The sequence below is a fragment of the Rousettus aegyptiacus genome, unplaced genomic scaffold (genome assembly GCF_014176215.1).
Source record: "Rousettus aegyptiacus isolate mRouAeg1 unplaced genomic scaffold, mRouAeg1.p scaffold_m13_p_13, whole genome shotgun sequence".
Lineage (NCBI taxonomy): Eukaryota > Metazoa > Chordata > Mammalia > Chiroptera > Pteropodidae > Rousettus > Rousettus aegyptiacus.
The window spans coordinates 72,233,352-72,255,204 of record NW_023416288.1 but is presented as its reverse complement, the minus strand read 5'-3'; the positions used below and the strand labels follow the sequence as shown (position 1 = coordinate 72,255,204).

General features: G+C 34.7%; 1 protein-coding gene across 6 annotated transcripts in view; it reads right to left on the bottom strand.

Moving 5' to 3' along the window:
• Positions 1 to 20,862, bottom strand: part of TFEC (transcription factor EC) — a 185,724-nt gene extending 164,862 nt beyond the window's left edge. For 2 of the 6 annotated variants that reach the window (XM_036231013.1, XM_036231015.1), the window contains exon 1: positions 20,762 to 20,859. The gene's annotated coding sequence lies outside the window, so the exon portion shown is untranslated. Of the gene's footprint in view, positions 1 to 5,659; positions 5,741 to 20,761 lie in introns of those variants that run through there. The other 4 variants (XM_016119316.2, XM_036231017.1, XM_036231019.1 and 1 more) reach the window with 4 other exon arrangements.
• Between the last annotated feature and the right edge of the window lie 991 nt (positions 20,863 to 21,853).

Genomic DNA, 21,853 nt, shown 5'->3' with positions numbered 1-21,853 from the left:
AACGATGTGGTTGCAGTTGATGCCAGCTGGTAGTTATTAGCTGTTGATAGTGTAGCTGGGTTCCACTAAGTAATAAGAAACTTACTTGCACTGCATAAACATTAGAATCTACTAGAAGGGCATCAGAATGGATGTCAATAAGCGTGAACTCTTTCACCAGTACACAAATTACCTTACCCTCCTATCGACTTATGAAATTTGAACTAAATAACTAGGACATTTCTACTAAGAATAAATTTAGATGATAGTTGTGAAAACCCCTTGAAGAGTGTTAAATAGTATAGGAAATGAAAATAATATTATACAAATAAGATTCCAGATTTCCAAACCAGCAGAAACATTCGTCTATCTCATACCATACATGTGATTCAGATAGGCTTTCCTAGAGTTATGTAACTAGTTAAATACATCTATTTGTTCTATGTAAATCTTTCTCTCCAAGGTTGATAGATGTTATTCACTACATATACGATGTATTAAATTAAAAATCTGATACTACCACAAAAAAATTGCACTGAATTTAATTTAAAAAGACAGGCCGCTATATTTATAATGAGTTCAAAATAACAAAGTTGAAATCAGATTTAAAATGTACATGACATTTTATCTTCATAGAAAGTATAATGATTTTGGTACAGAAGGGAAATATTTTCCAATTCTTTAAAAGCACAGTGTTATCTGAAAGTTAGGATCCTGTTTGGGTGCACCTTTCTATGTTCTATTCTGACTTCTGTCCACTAGATGTCCCCAGTACGTCATACAGAAGCTCTGATCTCAGATGGGGCTTTGTTAAACAGAATCTGCATCAATTGTTCCTTTTTGAAGTGAGTTCCTGAGATACCTTGTCAAATGATTTTTTATTCCTGAGTTCATTTCATCCTAAAACTAACAAGCTACTAATCTACAGAGAAATGCAACCATTTAAAGATTTTTGTCTAAGAGACAGAATATAACTTTGCCAATTTATGAAGCAATTAAAGAATATGTATATCTTCTTTTCTAAAATGTGTTTAAGAAATCAAAGACCTGAAACAAGTTCAAAATCCTTAGAGAAAAAGTTCAGAGCCTTGAAAAGGAGAACTCTTAACGCAACTTTTAATTGTATTGATTTCAAAGGGTGAATAACATTTACACAAAATATTTCAGAAAACTTTGGTAACAGCAAGAGCCTTGTTTAATTTGAACTTTAATAAATTAAAGAAAAAAAGTAAAGGCTTGAATGATCACCCAAAGCGTCCCCTCCTAACTCACACAAAAACCTCTGTAACAAAGGCTCTGAGACTGAAATACAAAATAATTGCAACATGGGGATGTTCAATTAGAACTAGGCTTGTAAAATGCTGTCTTTTTTTCCCCAAAAGCCCAGTGAGCCCATATTATAAGAGGCTTCTGCCTCTTGTTGAAAATAACACTCTCTGGGGTAGCTGTGGCAGATTGCTACACTAGAAGGCTGAGAATCTACTCTTCCAAAGCAATTCAATAAGGATTCCTACAAGGTGTCTCAAAATGGAAGCACTCAGGCAGCATGTTTCTGCCTTGCAGGGCAAGAGGTAAAAAGTTCAGCCTGTGAAGTAGAGCAGCAGTTTATGCCCCAGAGCAAGAGAGAAAAAAAGTACAAGAGCCTTCTGATGAATTATCTCTTACTCAGAGCTAACACGGGCTTCCCAGGAACAATGGGCAAGTCTAACCACAGTTGACAGCCTCCATTCACTGCCCAGCACTCCATCCTACACAGTGTGGGAACAATGGGGCATTCTTGCTGCTTCCCAACCAGTCCTGAGCCTTTCAACAAATATTCTTCATTCAAGAGCCACTTCTTGATCATGCTTTCTTTGATTAAAACTCACCTTTCATCTCCCTAATATTCTATTGTTATTGTTTATGAAGTATTCCAAGAAGGAGGATAATATAAAATGAAAGTTTAAACCAGTGAGCCTTGAATTATTTAGTTTATAATAAGGGTTAGAAAAAAGTCAACCAAATCATAAGAAACAACTAGAACACAATTTAGTGATAAACTGTGGGATTCTGGCCAGAACTAATATGGTAGTTCACAGAAGATTACACCTGTGTCCTACGGAAAAGGTGTTTGTAGGGGAGTGGGAGCTTGAACTAAATCTTAAAAGATTCAGGGAACAGGGAGAATTAAGGGAGGCAAAAGGAAAGACCAGATGAGAAATCACCAAACAAAAGGACACAGGTACAAAAAATGACCATCGCATAAGCAGAAGACAGAGAAAAGCCAGCTGGGCCAGGTATCCAGAGGCATTTGGACAGAAATAATGTTCAGTAAGCTAGATTGCAGAAGTTCAAGAGAAACAGGTCCATAGTTTTAAAAAAGCAAAGGGGAGTTATTCCTTTATACTGGGACCTGAGACAATACAAGGAATGTTCTAGAAATAGTGTTACAGCAGATCAGGCTGTCCAGGCAAGAGTGAAGGTTTACTGAGAGAGGTGAAGGAATGTCAGGAACACATTAGTTGGCTTTTAAAACAATCTGGGCTTTTGGCAATAAGGACCAAGACCAGAGGGTTCATCGCTGAATGTAGGAAAAAGAGGCAAACCTGAGAAATAAAGCTTGATGGACAGTGAGAGAAATGATAGAAAAGTGTGCCTTAGACAGAAAGATAATCCGCTCTTTATTTAGATCCTACAATTTAACATTCTTCACCAAAAAGTAAAGCCAACTTAGCCTGTATTTTCTATTTAATATTTCACAGAATAAATAACTCATTTCAATAACTATGCCTATTTAGTGACTCCATCCCGTAAAGAGATATTTTATGTCTGAAGAAGTTACTTCAGCATCTTTGAAAGAGCCTAGAATAAGTAGTAGATCCCCCCACCCCAAACACCTTGAATTTCTGCTGTGAGGACACTTTTTATATAATTTCAAGATATTACATTATTAAAACAAATAATAACAAAAGAAGGTATGTGCAATATAAATTAAGCAATGATATAGTGACAGTGTTCAACAACATATAAATGCTATTATTGCTTTAAATATCTGGTCTAAAAAGGTATGATAGTCTATAGACCCAGCCTTAGAAGCACAGTGATAAGGCAAGGAAAACTATGTTCAATTTCTCCCTTCCCATTTGTGACCTTTATCAGACTCTCTACACGCTCAAGGCCATAGCATTGTAGTCTTGCCGTCTGTCATTCAGCAGATGTTTAGAGGGTAGCCATGATATGCCAGCACTATACTAGCCACTAGAGACATAATGTTGAATATAACACAATCTATGCCCTCAAGGCACTTACAATCTAGTATCCTTTCTGAGCTGTCACCAAATTTCCCCCACCACCCAGACATCAGCCACTTATTTATAAAACAATTATTCTGTACAAAGTACCAAGCCTTATAGGAGACTTAAAACAACAACAACAACAACAACAACCCTATTACATGATCAATACCCTCTGGAAATTTATAATCAATAAATTACAGAAGTACATAGGAGTTGCTCAGGAGTTCACAGGAGGGACATATCAGTTAGACAGGAAGTCGCCAGAAAAAGAAAAAATTAAATGGCTAATTGCCATTTCCAAACTAAAATTGCTTGAGTAAATCTAAACATCTGGAACTGTGAGAAAGAGCTCGAGCAGTTCGAACTATTATATTCTCATCATTAGGTTTACATTATGAATAATAAATAACCTATCATGGGGATTTTTGCAAATTTTTAATAATTTTTAAGAGCTAAGTAAAAAATAAAGTGTTTCTGTAACAACATTCCCTTGCAACAAACTATTGAGCTCCCTAAGTTATAATAGGTATCTTTAATAATCTAAACAAATTAATTCACTAGCCTAAAAACATATTTGGTACAATTAGATTAAAGGCAAAAGGGACAGAGAGTTTATCTGTGTGTATGAGTTTAGAGTGTTTTGTTTTATTGGTTTTGCTGTTTTTCTTTCAGTCAGATCCCTCAGAAAAGTACCATTATCCAAGGACTATGGAAGCACCAGTGCAATCAAATAAAGTTGGGTTGGCTACTTGCCACAGCCAAAAAGACCATGTCCATGAGAACTGACGGAACACCTCAGTTCAAGGGCAGTACAGGAAGCTGATTATAGAAGTTTCACTTGTATTCAGTGATTTTTAGGGAAGGTACAAACAAGCAGCCTTAGCTCTACACTGGCTATTATAGAAAATATAGGTATTTCAGTAGCAAGGTATCAATGATTTTCTAGGAATTAGGACAAACAGTGAGTCTAATGCTGTAACTGGTAAACAAACAGCAGTCACTCATGTTAGGCAGGAGAGGGAGGTGTTTGGTCATTTTGACAGTATGGATATGGTCTTGTTTCTGTCTTCCTGTCAAGATCAGAGTAACCTCATGAGGTGCTGGCGCTATTTAGGAGAACACCATGCCTTAGCTGTTGTCAGGCCAGCTTCCAGTTGACAGCTGTCAGAGCTGTTCTTTCTCAAATACAATTTTCTGTGATGAAAAGATTGTCCATACAGTAAGAAAAATGTAAATCTTCAGAAAGAATTCCCCATTTTCTTCACAATGCCAAACCAAAGACTATTAGCTAGGAATTATGCTGGTCTCTAGGAAATTTTCTTTAGCAGTAAACTGGGAGAGCTGGAAACAAAAAGTAAGGAACATATTTGAAGCGATGGATTTCTAAGAATACTGATAAGGCTGGAGGTAGTAGACACATTTTAGGGAACCTCTCCTTAACTTTTTAGAACGTACTCCCACATATCATTGATCCCTACCAGCTACAATTACATGATCTAACCCCTACCTCTTCATCACAATTAAGTAGACAGAGGTAAACGCCTGACCTTAACTAGACCAATCTGATCTCCCCCAACCCCTGTCCTCCAGAAACTTAGGACTGAAATTCAGAGAAGCCAAATGAGTCCTGCATGCAGTTGAAATTGCCACAGGTTAACTCAGGGGCTCTGTACATACTCTTTTCCTTACACGACCCAAGGATCACAAGAAGCTAGGCAACGAAAAGTAATTAATTAGAACTGCAAAGAGAATCAGAGACACAGACATAAGGACGGTCCTGACAATTTTCAGTTCCTGTTTCCAGTCTCTACCTGAAGTCCAGTGGCATTCCCCTCCTCAAGTTTCCTGTATCTTTGTAACAATTTTTTATTTTCATTTAAAGCCAGCTCAGATGTATTTCTATTATTTATAGTAAAAAAATCTCTTAACTATCAATAATAAACAATTTAATGCCAGATTTAAATGTAACACAAATCACTAATTGTCACTCAGCATTTATTCTTCTCCTCTTCTTTCTTTTATAGAACCATTTATGTTTTGGTTGGGAACATGGCTGTCAAGCTAAAAGGCTAAAATTCTCACTTTCTTTTGTAGGTAGGTGTGGCCATACAACTGAGCTCGGTCTAATAGGACGTGAGCAAAAATAATGCATGTAACTTTATGATTATCTTTTTTAGGTAAGCAACTTGCCCTGAACTTCCCTATTTGCTCTCTGGCTGGAAAGTTGTGACCACTGCACCAACTGCCTTGGATCAGAAACGGAAATATTTGCAATGACAGAGCCAACACACCAACCAATGTACCTGGTTGACCTTCAGGAGAAAAGATTCTACTATTGTCCCCAGACCACCTACCTAATTGAACTATCAACATGAGAGAGAAATAAAATTTTATCTCATTTGTACCTCTGTATCATGAGCTCTTTTTTGCTACAGAAGATCAGTCTCCTCTAATGAATCCAAGGAAGTCGCCGTAACAAATCTTCAGAGAAGATGCAAAGTTAGCTGGGTGGATGACATGAGGGATAATAAGTCACATTCCAGGATGAAAAGCTGACTCTCCATGTTATGTGAGGCTGAAGTAAGTTGGTTAAATTCCCATCTATGGTCTTTGGGAATTCAAATGATATTCCCACCAAAGGTTTTAGGAGAATTTTTTGTGGAGTGTGAGAATTTTAAAATATGAAGCTTATTCTCCATGATAATCAATAAAATACAAAATGAAATAAAAACATCAGTCTAGGATTTCCCAGTTGGAAGCAGATAGAAAAAAACATTTTTAATGAACTGAAATTGCTGATGTCTAAATCAAGAAATGAATAGATGTCTTGCCAAATTGAATTTTGCACATCACCCCTTGCTGTGTATGTTATTGATGCTTTTATTAGGGAACTACAGGATCCTGACTGTTGAAAAGGGATCTCAGAGGAGTCAGAGAAGTGGAGATACCCACCCTACACATTCCTCCAACTTATCCCTGTCTCTACCCGCTCTGCAAACATATCGCAATGCCTCTAATTATGTCTAGCACAGGATTATAGGGGGAAAGAAAGTGACCCAGAGAAAACTAGAGATATAGGACTCTTAGACACTCTCTATAGACCTGGTATTTTGTAAATATTTCACAACGTACTGATACTCAAGTCTTAGGAAAAGGTATCATCTCAGCACAAAAACTTCATTCATCTGAGTATTTGGGTTCTAAATTTGGATATGCAAAATGCATGATGCAAAACATATGAGCCTTTAACAAATGGAATCATGTTAAATGAAATTGGTAGGCATTCCACTAAGATTTTGTGAGATTGTGTGATGACTCATTTTTGTGTCAATTTGGCTAGGCTATTGTGCTCAGTCCTCAAACATCAGTCTAGATGTTGCCATTAAAGTTATTTTTAGATGTGATTCATACTTAAATTAGTAGACTTTGAGTTGCCTTCATAATGTAGGTGGACCTCATCTATCACTTGAAGGTTTAAAGAGAAAAGACAAGTTTTCCTAAAAAAGAAGCAATTCTGCAATATAGACTGCAGTATAAGAATTGTGCCTGAGTTTCTCATCTGCTTGCCTGCCCTGCAGGACTCTGAATCAAGACTACAACAACTCTTAACTAAATCTCCAGCATTCTGGTACATCCTACTGATTTCAGACTTGCCAGTCCCCACAATCATGTGAGCCAATTGCTTAAAACCAACCTACTTCTCTCCTATATCTATATCTATATCTATCTATCTATATTATCTATATCTATATCTATATCTGTATCTATTTACATCTTGTTTCCTGGAGAATTCTTACTAAAATAGATTGTATTGCTAGGAAGAAATGCAATCCTGGCTTACTATAGTAAAAAATTAAAAATAAATATAAATAGAACTGTATCCTAATAATAATTACCTACCATTTATCCCTGATCTTAAGAAATTCTTGATTCTATTTTTTTCACAATAGTAAATTGCCCAAATGACTAAAGAATAATCCCTTTTCTTTCACTGGAAATTTAGCCGTCCTAAATTTCTTTTCCCTGGGCTCTCAACCTTCCAAAGTGACATTTATCTTATCTTATAATTAAATCCATGCTAAGGAGAGAGGAGGCTGATACCCATAAGCCATGCCTATCCCCTGAGGTATCACTAAGATAGTGACTCCTGCTTTTGCTGTTTGTTATGAAGTAGCTAAAACAATCATCTCTGAGCCACAACTAAATGGAGAAGGAAATAATTTGGTCTAAAGGGACTTGGAAGCACCTGTCAAATCACACCACAGAGGCCACTTCCTTTTGTGCACACATATAGATAATCATAATTGCTGCACTCATATCTATCAAATGCTCTAAGCTCAATGAATCACAGGCAATTCTTAGAAACCAGAGTATTTTTAACCAACTACCTAAACTTAGAAGCAAAAAATATGTAAAATCTTGATTTGTTAAGGGACCCAGGAGCTCTAATCAGGTCTCAAGTAGTTTCATTTTCAAAAGCACTGCCAAGAAATCAAGTTACTTTAGATAAATTCAGGACCAAGTGACAAGTTGAATCCACACTCTCCATCACGTTGTCTCAGAAATACCTATGACATCCATAAAAATGAGGTAATACTAGAGCAGGCAAAATATCTCAGGTATCTTACAAATTAAAATATCATAAATCCTATGACAACTCAAAAAGTAATACTTTAAGATTCAAGTATTAAGATCAACCACCACCACTTCCTTTACGTTTTCAAACTCAAAGTAAAACTAATAAAAACAAATTTAAAGTTGTAGACAAAGGTAAAATACTGACAGGAAATGAAAGGTTTGAATTCTGTTTCTAGCAACTATGAAAGACAGGAAAGTGAGTGAAAAACTTACCAGTATAGTATACCTAACACAGTTGAATAACATCTTTAAAGATTATTTCAATGTATGTCTGAACAAGGGGAGACAGTCAAGGAATTCCTCAACCACCAGAAACACACACACAAACAACTGCAAATTCACAGGGACAAGTAAATCCCAGAGTAGGGGTTTGTCCAGGACTGTTTGTCAATCCCTGACAAACTAAAGATCAAGACTTAATGGGCTCACAGTTGGGGCACAAGTGACAAAGTCTGGGAACTGAGTGGATCAAAGAAAACTCGCCAAAGCCAGAACCCTCAAAGAAAAGACACTATTGTCAGTGCCTGAAAGTAATTGCCCAGCCTAGAGAACCTGTAGAGAAACTCACCCACTGCAGCTTTACCTCTGAGTAGAGGTCAGAGAAATTTAATGGTCTCCCGTTCCTAACCACAAGCCTCAGTCAGTCTCAGGTGTCTAAGGCAAAAAAAATTCATGTTACCTGTATCATCTAAAATACATATTCATTTTTGGATATGTAGATTATAGTGATTCAGGGTTGATAGTAAATACAAGTTCCTGACAAAAGTGAAACAAACTCACTTTAACACATATCACAAGAAAAGTCCCACGATTAATGCTTCAAGATTGGCTCACAGTGAAAAGTAGCCAAACACTGTAACTGCCTAATAAGACTCTGAAAGATGGTTGCTCTTATAATAATCAGGAGAAGCCTACAAAATTAATTTACTTGATATACTTAAATAAAATAGAGTATTGCCAAATGGAAGAAAAGATTATGGGAACTAATCAGAGAGATTTGAAAAAGAACAAAATAAAAGCGTTAGAAATGAAGAAAAGTAATATCTAGAACTGAAGACCCAAAGTTTGGATTAAATAACAGATTAAATGAAATTTGTGAATTCTGTGGCATCTATGGATAAATTACTCAAAATGGAGCACAGAGTCAAAAGAGTTGGAAATATGAAAGTTAAGAGACAGGAAAATAGAGAGAGTCTAACATATGTGTGCTAGCTTGAGTTCCAGAAATGAAGAAGAGAAAAGATGTAGAAGAAATATTTGAGATGACAATGGTCGAAATTTTATCTGATATGATGAGAGACACAGGGCTTCGAATTTAAGAACCAATTAGAATTAGTGAAAAGAAATCCATACCTAGACATATCAAAAGGAAACTGCAGAATATCAAAGACAAAAAGAAATTTTTAACACATTTAAAGGGAAAAGACAGATTAATTAAAGGGAACAATATTTAACTGGTGGGTGACTTCTTAATGACAAAAATGGAAGCCAAAAGACTAGAAAATGATAACTTATGCTAACAAAAAGTAGTTGTCAACCTAAAATCCTATACCCCATAAAATTATTTCCCATTCAATCATTCATTCCATTCAACAACAACAACAAAAATATATTGTGCATTTACTATATGTCAGATAGTCATTAGGATCCATTAGTAAGTAAAATAGACCAAAAAAATTATGCATTCCTAGAATTTATATTTCAATGGAAACAAAGAGTTAATACATTATAAACATAATAAATAAGTAAAATATGCTGTGAAAACAATGGAGTAGCATAAGGGAAATAAGACTGAGAAGGCAGACATGTGCAAATTTAAATGGGGCTATCAGAATAGAATTTATTAAGAAGGTAAGATTTAATTAAAGACTTGAAGGATATAAGGGATCTCTGGCAGTGAAGAGTATTCCAAAGAAAGAGGACAGACAGTACAAAACCCCATGGTGAAAGAACTCCAGAAACAGGACACCTGCATGGCTGGAATCTGGTGCGTAAGAACCTTGATTTTTACTGAATGAATAGGAAATGAAGAATGAGGAGGGGGTAAAGGGTGGCATGATGGACTTTAACAGGATCATACTGTCTACTATGTGAGAATATACTGTGGGTAAGGTGAGGATGGGGTTGAGGTGGGGGTGGCAAGTAGGGAAATCAATTAGGGCAGTAGTGCCCAACTTTTTTGGCACCAGGGACTGGTGAGAATCTAATGTCTGATGATCTGAGGTGGAGCTGAGGCAGTGATGCTGGCTCTGGGGAGTGGCTGCCAGTATAGATAAAGCTTCACTTCCTTTCCCACAGCCCACCTCCTGCCGTGCAGCCCAGTTCCTAACAGGCCACAGATTGGTACAAGTCTGCATCTCAGGAGTTGGGGACCTCTGAATTAGGAGACTTTGAAGTAATCCAGATACAAGATAATTATAATTCAGACCAGAATGGGAACAGTGGAGTGGTGGGAAGTAGCTAGAGTCTGGATTTATTTTGATATAGAAGCAACAAAATTTCCTAACAGATCCGGCAAGAGGAAGTCACAATGACTGAAGTATTTTGCCTAAGCTTCAAGAATAAAGAAGGGATCCTTAATCTGCACTGTGACTGTGGCAGAGGTGGCTTCTTCAGGAAGAGGGGGAATATTGGAAATTCAGTTTGGACATGTCGAGTGTGGAGCCATTAAACAGAAAGTTAGGTAATTTATTCTGGACTTCAGAAGAAAGGTCTTTACTAGAGATGTAGTTTTGAGTCATCACCATATGCATGGTAACTAAAGGCAAAATACTGGATGAGATTACTGAGATGATCCATGATTGATTGGATCTGTAGATGCAAAACCCACAGATACAGAGGGCTGACTGTGATCAATGTTTAACTATAATACTGTGTTAGAATAACATATGACTAAAGAAAAGGTATGACTGATATATACATACACATGCAAGTTAGAATGTCATCATTTCTCAAGCTGCAATAACCAGCAGAGACTTTTAGAATTATTTTGAAATAATAGTACATTTGATGTTGTATTTGGTGATATTTCCAAACTTCAACAGAAAAACTCACTTTTTTCTCTCATTCTCTCACCCCCTGTGTTCTAAAATCCAATTAAATGAAACAAAAATTTAGACAACTTTTCTGCCTTCAGACAATAGAGAGGAACTCCAAGAGACATTAAGTGCTACCAGATTCAGCAATTCACCGTTCCCTCTTGGTATATTTTCCCTCTTGGTAATGGGGCATCCATGCTGTAATCTCCTTTAAAAGAGCTGATGTGTGACCAAATGGAAATCAGACCGAACCAAAACTTCCTCCTTCCTATCTTTATCACCAAATAAAATAATCCTAAAATTTAGAAGTTTGTATTGGTTGGCTTTTTAAATCCAAATAATTACACATCCGAACAGACCAAAACATTTTTCACACTTAATCTAATATTTCCTTTGTGTTATGCTTTATTGCTTATCATAGTTTTACTATTAGTCTTCTGTCACTTACTTAAAATTCCTTAATGTTAACCAGAATACCTTACTTCTGTTAAAGCTCCTCTTCCTTGGGAATGTAACTACGACTTGCCCTTTGTCAACTTCTCTCTGTTTTCAAGATTTTCAATGACACACATGAATTTTTTTATAATAAAAAGAATTAAATCTGTTTTTAAATTAGAAGTCAAGGAATAGATTCTATTACACTTTCTGAGACCTCTAATACAATACTGAACACAAGTAATGATTCTAGGCCTCCTTGTCTTTTAATTTATGTTGAAGTCACTAGACCTGGGATTCAATGGCCTTAAAGAAAAAAAAGCCCCCACAAATCACCTTACCACTCAACAACCAAACCACTACAGTCACATAGTAATATTTCACGTGGTCAAGGATATTTAAAAAAACTACAACAACAACCCAGGCATCTACATGCTTAGAGAATATGTTTGCATTTGTATTAGTGTCACATTTCTTCCTTTAGACTGTAGAGTTAGGGGAATACTATTTTAACGTTGTACTAACTGGAAGTGAAACTAACATTTAAAAGTTCATGAGAAGGATTTTGTGTTCTTATATTAGTACTCAGAGGTAGACTAAGGGTGATTGGAAGGCATGTGAGTGTGACTCAAACTCAAATTATATTTGTTCATACAGAAATAAGGCCCTTGTGATTTATGGCTTTGCTAAACACTAATTTGGCAATGCATTACTTTGAAATAAATATAATTAATAAAGTCAACATTTGAGGTTTTAAAATTATAATTCTAAACACTAGATATTTTCATTAATTTCTTTGGAAAATAATGCAATGAACTCTGAACAAGTTGTATGCAGCATTCCATATATTCCATAATTAGCATATGGAAATGAATAAATATGCGAGAAAGTCTGAATTTCTTTGGAAAGCTAAATTGATCAGTCTTGAATTCAAAATAAATTTCTTCTAACATTGATCTGAACACAGAATACTTTCATTTGATTTAGCTTTAAAAAAATTCTACTTTTTAATTGAATTTCTGTTCTTTCCTAATACTTTTTTTTAAATGAAAACTTGTTACAGTGGAGTTTTCTTTCATTCAGTAGGACAGATATACTTATCTATCTATATTATTATACAGATTTTCATAATTGAAGTATTTGCATTTTTAATGGATGAAGTAGTGAATGAATACCTCTCATGTGAGATAATATAAAATGGACAGACTTAATTGGTTCATAAGATAATAACAAAATTTGAATTGATTTGTTTCACTGAGTTTTAAATTTTTTGCTCACTGAGATATCTACACTAATTAAGTAAGCATCTAGAACTTCAACAAAGATTAAATTCCTGGAAGATTTTTTATTCTTTCCCAGTGTAGGCAGTAGAATAATTGAAACATAAATATAAATCTCCCTAGGGTCATTTTCTCAAAAATATCTTTAAATATTTTTAAATAATGGCCCAGAGTAATACTTAGATCTTTCCAAGTGCATCCAAATTAAACTTTGAATTTAAAAAATGGCAGTTAGTGATTTTCAGACATTGAACAGTGTTCCCTGAGAGAAGAAAACACTACAAAGTTCTGTGATTACTTTAGCTTACTACCTGAAGAGAGTTTCCAAACCACAGCACGGAGAGAGGAAATTCCAACGAAGCTCAGAATTCTCTCTGAATTTGGGGAGACCAAGGTAGTTAGAATTTGCAAGACAGAGTACCAGAGCAGACCAGGCTTAAGATGGGAAAAGGGTTTCCCTAGAGCAGTGGTCCCCAACCTTTTTGGCACTAAGGACTGGCGGTCTCATGAAAATCTAATGTGTGGTGAACTGAGGTGGAGCTGAAAAAGAGATGCTAGCCCAGGGGAGCAACTGCAAATACAGGTAAAGCTTCACTCTCTTGCCTGCCTCTCACCTCCTGCTATGTGTCTCGTTTCCTAACAGACCACAGACCCGTACCAGTCTGAGGCTCAGGGACTCGGGGCCCCTGCTTTAGAGTCTTCAACAGAGTACTGAGCAAAGTATGTATAGACGCAAACTTCCTTCTGATTGGACAAGGAACTACTGAAAAGGAGCAGGAGAAATAGTTTCCAGAGACCACACACAGTTGGAAATGGTTTACAGTTCCCAAGAGCCAGAGGCAAGAAACATTGTAATAGACAGGGCACCATCAAGAAGAGTATTCAGAAGGATACTGTCATACTAATGCCAGGGACAAATTAGTCTTAGACTAAAGATTATTCTGATCCTACCTGGCCAAGATTAAAGCTAGTTGTGAAAGGATCAAAAAGTTTCCAAGCAATTTAACAATGTCTCAGAGCAAAGCTTAAAAATATTTCTAAAAATTACTACAAGTGCTAACAGAATGTCATGGTTGTAGTTACTTTTTTGTGTTTTGCTTTCCCCCTTTGATCATTCGCTTTACCAGTAGTGATTAGCAATAATTGAGCAAAGGGGGAAAAAAAAGCCTCTGTTCCTTCACTGTTTTAGGTAACCAAATAAAATTTATAATAAAGTAATAAAAAAAAAAAAAGACACTAGATAGGATTAATAGTAGATTCGACACCACTGTTAGTGAGTTTAAAGATATAACAGTAGACACTCTTCAAAATTAAACTCACAGAAAAAGTCTAAGAAAAGTCAAGAGGCCATCAATAAGCTGTGAGACAACTTCAGATGGACTAATATGCATGTAATTGGACACAGAAGAAGAGGGTAAACAGAAAAATGTCCCTAGGTTTTGAAATCTAGTGTTTGTGGACCATCCTATGAAGCAGAGGAGAGAAGAGTGATCTTGCCCTAATATAATGGTAAAGAAAACAGTGCTCACTAAACTTTGTCTTGCAATGGACATTAGGAAGATTGTCCTTTAGTTTTAATTTAGGAGTATTGAGCTACACTGCCCATTCTTTATATGGTGCCTGTTTTCCCTTTCTTGACAAAAATCTTCTCAAGTTGATATAAGTACTCGAGCGGCCTATAAGATGTAAAAGCAAGATGGACAAAGCAGTTAAAAGTAAGGCAAAAGAAAATTTTCTAAGCTCTGAAATTCTATCACTTACTAATGCACTGCCTTTGCTTCCACTCTGTTCCCCACTTTCTTCAGATGGAGGCTTCACTGTCTTTTGGCATATAATGAAGTACCTATTCACACTGGCATTGGAAGGAGCACATAACTAACTCTCAGTGGTGATCATGACTCTTGAAAATATAATAGGAATGACAAAATTAATTCTTCTTTTTTCATTTATTCAAAGTCTCTATGGGCCAGACATTGTGAAATGTGCTCAGAATATATTAGTGAATAAGGCAGACACATTACTGACCCATGGGAATTGCAGACTGCCTAAAGAGATGGGCATTACCCTGATAATAGCATTAACTAATATGTAATTATTTAGCATATCTACATTAATTATTTGCCTCAGCTCAATTCCTTTCTTCCATAATCTGTACTGTATCACAGTGAGCCCGAGACTCCTACGAACTATATTTCCCAGAATCCCTTGCCAAATGACTTCCAATAAGGTTTGGTCAATGAGAGGCATTGATGAGATACTGGAAGGTAATAAGTCATGGGTGTTCCTCTCTCTTAAGTACTATTCTTCTCTCTTTGCCTTGTGGTGGTATCTCTGAAAGTGACACCCTTGGCCCTCGTTTCTTCACTTCAGTTGTACTAGTCCATTCAAAATTCTCCTCCTTGGCAGTTCTCACACCTTGCTAGGCACCCTAAAAAGTCACAATACACTCCCAATCTGGATTACCTCACCTTGCTTTTACATTTCCTGAGTGCAGCCCACAGATCCGACATTTTCCATGTCAATTTTAATAGGCCTCAGTTTAATAGGAAAAGAACTAGGATGTGGAATCAACTCTTTCACCACTTGTATAACTAATTCTGCCTATTAAATTCGCTCCCCTTTAAAGTTCTAGTATGATTTATGTTTTTCTGACTGATACACCTATCATTTTGATTAATGCTAAATACATGATCCAATGAACATACATAATGGGTGATTTAACCTATACTGAGGAATCAGAGGCAATTGCCTTGAAGAATTAATACTTGAACTAAGTACTGGAGTATAAAGAGAAGTTAGTCTGGTAAAAGGAAGCCACCACTGCCACACAGTCAAACATCATGTCATTTAAGATATCAAAGAAGGATTGCTCTACAAAAGGCAACTCCTTACTGTACAGTTGACATATCTTCACATTGTACTTCTCACTGTGTCATTGGACCTACCGTAAGCTTGCCAAGATCCCTCCCTCAGAGGGCAAACTCAAAGGTTTTTGTTTTGTTCTTCGCTGTAATCCTACTAAACTCAGTGATATTTTGCTTTTTACCAACTCTGATGTCTTCACAGTCCTGGGAAAACATTTCCAGGGAGAATGCCCAGGTCATGAAACTCTTTATCATTTGCTTTCATTAGCATCTCCCAATCGCATTCCCCACCTGGCCATCCTCAGGCCACATGTTTAATCAGGAACCTTAGGATGTCAAAAAGATTAGGTTATCTGACTAAATAAATGTTTTTATCTTTCTACTTTTTATAACAATACTTGAAAAGTGGCTATCTAATCAAAATTTTGCTTGTCAGTAAAATAAAATCCCTGTTCCTCTTCAACTTTTAGATCAATTCCTTTCTTCTTGATTTTTTCTTTTTGCCTCTGGCTCTGATATGGCCCAGCATGGTGCTATTAACTGAGCCTTTAATACTTTATTAATTTTGAAGTTTGTTTTTTTTTAATTTTTCATTTTTTTGAAAAACATTGCAATAAAATATCATTTGCCTCAATTTTTGAGTTTTTTAGTAAATTTTGCACCTGAAGCAAGGGCCTTCCTCTCCTTGCCCAACTCCCAACTTTATAGCTCTTGTTACTCCCTGAAGAAATTATAGCTTGTGTTGGGAGCACAGTGGGATATCTCTGTCTACACTGTTCCCAAGGATCCCAGTCATTAGGAAGACAAGAACTATAAGAGAGAGGAAGAGAATTCATTCTCTTAAAGTGCAAAGATAGGTCATTAAGCACATTTGCATAAATAAATTTGAATACCAGACACTATCATTTCTGAAACTTATTTGTTTGTGAAAAAAATATGTCATGGAAGTCAAATACATTTTAAGAAGAAAAATCTATTTTAAAAATTGCTTAATGTGTTTATCAGTCCTACTTCTAAGATTACAATCAACTCAGAATTAGTAAAGAAAATTTAAAAGATAGGAAAATAAGAGATTACAAACCAGAAAAATATTTAATTTCATGAGGGCTTCCCCACAACTACACTCATCCTCAGCCTTGTCTCTTTCAAAGAGTTTCACCACATAGAAATGGGTCACATGTATTTACACTTCTTTCTTTAGTGTGATTCTCCAGAATTTCTGCTTGATTTATGAAGGGCTTACTTTATATTTCCTGAGTGTAGCCCACAAATCTGACATGTTCCACATCAATGTTGGGAGACCTCAATCCAATAGGAAAAGAACACAAGATGTGGAATCTGGGCAAGTCCCTGACGGCTCCTTTCTGTACTCGAAAAAGACATTTAGGCCCCCATCTCCTCATCTCCAAAATGAAGGGTTTGAATAAAAAGGTCACTTATTTTACCATTTTTACATCTTAATCATCGAGTAATTCTGCCCTTCATACACATTTTAGACCACATGGAAGACTTTGCTGAAGTTGACCTTGCTGGCACTCTCTTTTCATCTCCGCTTTCGTGTGTAATAATACTAAACTTTATTTTGAAATATCTTTGACTAAAATTAATCACTTAGAAAATAATCTGAGAGCTTCCTAATATAGTAAGAATTTTGATTTCATATGTTAGGCCTCCAACATATCTCACATGATTTTTCCTACACTTTCTTATGTTATGCTCTATTTTTAAATGATGTCCTTCTTTATTTCCTAAAATTTCCTATCACAGAATTCTTTCCTTTCACATGCAGAGGACTTGCAAACACATAAAAGAACTAGCATAGTTCTGCTAACATTTGTTAACAGTTATTTTTCCTCTCCCCTCCCCCCACTTTTTTTCTCTATTCTCATCTTTTCTTTGGCTCATTTTTCCCACTTTCTCCTCTTTTTTCCTTCATTAATTTCCCTTACAACAATTGAGAAGATCCTAGATGTTATGAACAAGTAAGCAGTGCAAATAACATTACAAATTCAATTTTATTCAACAGTATACATACTGTATGTTTAATGCATGTGGAATAACACAGTAAGTAAAACGTATTCCATAACTGAAATGAATTAGTGATTACAAGTAATATGTGGTGACAAAATACGTTTGGTATTGGAAATGTGGTCCTGGGAGTGATTAGATGTTACATGCAAAATGACCAAAATATCTTTTCTCTTCTTTTAGAAAGTTTTACTCCTCAAACTGTTGCTTCCTCTTAAAAGTCTCACTTGAGCATCCTATGTTGAATTATCCATTCCTTCCTCTGTTTTCTCACTTATATTCTAATGTAATTACACACTTTAATTTCTATCACACTCAGAGGCACTCATTTGCCTTTATTGTCCTTCTCACCAAATACCAGTCTCCCTGAATACATGATTATATATTAATCAACTTTGAATACTTCATTTGGCATATATCAGGTATCTAGTTTCAAATTCTACATCCTCTATTTACTATTCATGTAAACACACACAGGTTTTCAAATTTTTTTCTAAGCCACAATCTCTTTGTTTATAAAATTAGGAAAATATTACCTCAAGATTAAAATAAAACAGCTGGGGTTGAGCTCTCCTTAAGCATTTGAGAATTGACCAAACTTTTGCTTTTAAAAGTCTCAAATTTTAAAAGATTCTAAACTGGATTCTGTGAAAAGGAAAGTCTCTGAAGATTGGTAAAGAAGCAAATTGACTAATCCCCAGCAGGTGGATTCTTGAGATTTGGTAGGATAAGAGAGCAGCAAGTTCTTCAGTGTCAGAGACCTAGCTCTCTTAGGTGGCTGGCTTCCCACAGGGACCAGAAACAGCTGGGCACTGAGAGCCATTACCTTCAAATGAACCATTATAGACTAACAAAATCTTCACCAGGTTTTCCCTGAACTGTGTAAATCCTAGCATCCAAGAAAATCACGAAGAATAAAGAAGGAGCCATAAAATAACTGATACTAGATTTGGTAAGTGGAAAACCAATTTTTTTTTTCCTCTACAAAAAAAATAAAATATGACAGTTCTTGTCTTTCCATCATTTTTCAAGTAATTCACATGATTTTACAAAAGCTAATAATCAGAAGTTTCTGGTCTGTGTGAGCTTGGGCACTATAGTACAGGGGCCTTCTGGTGTGGGGGAAGTTGAAGCAGATGGGCTTTTTCTAACTAGAAAAATGGCTTTGTGATTTCTACTCTGATCTGGGGAAGAATATTATAATCTCACCAGAAGACATTTTGGGGGAGTTGGAGGAGTTTTAATCAACAGTTCATATTTTGGAAATTAGTTTCAAAGATTTTTAAAGCATAGTCTCTAGAAGTAGCAATTTCTGCATTAGGCCACCCATAACAGATCTCAGAAAGTCCTCTTTACTCAGAAACTTAAATTATTTCAGTATTTCCTTATCCTATGCTTTTCCACATACCACTAAAATTCTCTATTTTCCACATTTATATTTATCTTTCTAATAATGAATGTGGCTCACACTCATTACCATTTTCCCATTTGTCTGATAACATCCTTCTAAGAAATAATAATAGTGCCATTCAAATTCATAGGTTTGACTACAAATACAAAAAGAAAATTTTATAAAGTCTATAAATGGGTAAAAGAATAAGCAAACCAAAAGAAAACTATTTATAAAATTCAATTCTATATCTGTCACTTAAGCTTTTCCAGCATAATGCTATGAAAAGATATTTTTGGCCTATTTCACAACATATATTTTTAAATGATTATTTCTTTACATTATTTGTCATTTTCAACAAGAAATGTCAGCTAAAACTCTGTAGTTTTAAATGAGCATTACAGACAAGAAAAGAAATATCTAAACTGAGTAAGTCAAATTATTTAGTTGTGTGAAAATTATGCAAACTTGATGAAGCATTCCCTCTTCTTGTCAGCTTCATGTAATTTAAGCAACTAAATATATCTCCAGGAAAGTTTAACAAATTCACATCCTAATTATGCTCTCTAAGTAATTTCTTTTCTTTTTTTTTTATTCTGATACAATTTTTCCAGAAAGTAAAAGGTATGCTACAGGAAGATTTAATGATATCCAAAAGAAAAAAAAATTAAGTTCCAAGCTCTAAAAATATTTTATGTGCTGTCCTTGCCGAAAATAGACAATAATGGATAAACTGTTATGTTTTTCTTTTCTTTTGTGATAGCATATAATGATAAAAATATAATACTGATGTCATATTATAACAATATAAAGTCTATTTTATAGTATTTTACAAATCCTCATTAATATTAGATGTTGAAGAGGGCTTTTTCTTAATTGTACTTATTTTTATTTCTGATACTCATATTAAAAATATAAAGTAGAAAGAAGTTACAATCAAATAATCTTTCATTTTTAATTTTAAAAGATTATAAAATATTTTATTTTACATAATTTATCATTCTTCAAACAATAATAAAAGTCAATCTTACAAATATAAATTTGAATAATCTTTATTTTATATCATTCATATCTAATTCAGGTGATTTATTCATTTAATAGCTTCTATCTTTCAATAACTCATTCTATCTATTCAAGGGCTATCAGAACTAGGATTCAATATGATAAATAAAATTAATCCTAAGTTACAAGTATATTTACTGCAGTGAATCATTATAAATACTTCACATCAAAATAAATACTTCACATTAAACTATAAAATTCAAAGCTATTTATGCTCACATTAAGAAAACGTAATTTTTAAAATTTCAGATTTATAATGCATACATTTTTATCAAAAATATACTCTAAAAATAACTTTTTTGTCTGGTACTATTTTTTTAAATAGACAATTGATAGATGATAAATGAATAGGTTTTATTTCTTACATTATATATAATAATATCTTCAACCAATTCTTTATAAACATATTTAAATAAGATAAATATTCTTGTGCAATTCTCTATAAACTTTAGCAAAATTTGAAAATATTTTTGCACAATTAAAAAAGAACGATATTATAGAAGTCTCACATATCAGTTCAATTCATCATTTCCTTTTTTCTTTTATAAAATTCGCCATTACAATCAAATGTTACCAATAATTTTTGAATTAGCATTAAAAATAGCATTTATTTCTAACTTATAGAGTAAAATGTAAATTAAAATTTAAATGTTTATAATAGTTAAACACTTAAAATTAAGTTTAAATTTATAGTTATGTACTTTTAAAGCCCTGAGTATAAGTAATTTTAAATTTTACAGTTATAATTAAATAATTTAGAGAAAAAAATTACCTTTGATAAAGCTCAGGAACATAATCTGTGAGAATCAATCTCTCCATTTGCTTTTTACGTATTGTAAGCATTATCTTTCTGTTTACTCCTACTTCTTTACTTTTTCTACTTCTAAGAGAGACCAAGCTATATAAACCATGATTTAGTTCCTCTTTTTGGCATTACATTCATTTCTCATATTTTTGACTATGTTAAAGAGAATAAGTATTTAACAGATCATGATTTGAATAATTTGCATTTACAAAGAGCAGCCCAATTTTTAAATTTTCTTTTTTCCCCTTTTATCAAATATTTGATTATTTTATTAACTATCGATATAAAAATAAAAGTTAGAGGTAATTGGATAAAAACTGAGAAGCAAGCACAAATTCCAATCTATAATAATAAGACAATATTGCCAGTGTTGAGTGATGGTTCCCAGAAAATAAATTGTTTCTCTGTCATCATTTTCTAGCTTCCATTTCCCTGTATTTTATAAACTTCTCTGGAAAATTCAACAAGTAAACCCAAGTAAGAAACACTGGGCTTACCACAGCCAAAGATTTTGTAGGACAAGTGAGTTATTGCCCCAGAAACAGAAAAGAAAAATAACATACATATATCTGTGTGTCTGTGTCTGTGTCTGTGTATTTGTCAATGGGTAGGTTTGATAATCATTACTGATGTTCACCATTTTCTGCATCTTCCATTCTCCTATACATCAGACTCACCTGAAGTTAGGAGTGTCCATGGGACTATCTCTGGCCCATGAAATCGGAGGATGTGAAACATTTACTTGCTAGTGCATAGCTCTACGACCCTTTTTTCTGGCTGCTTCTTTCTTCTTCATGGAAGCAGATGTTCAATTGGAGCTTCCATCAACCCGAGGCCCCAGCTGACTCTGATGGACAAAGCCCTCTTCTAACTTATGTTGGGGTTGCAGCATAAATAAAAAAATGATTTTATTACTACCAAGATCTGAAGGTTATGTGTTTAAGTGAGGCCATTTTTGACTTGTTCAGAGGATGAAATTATAATTACTCTGTTTTTAAAAGTAATGTATCATTAACTACTCACATCTAGAAGAATAAACCTCTGCTCACTCCTATGAAC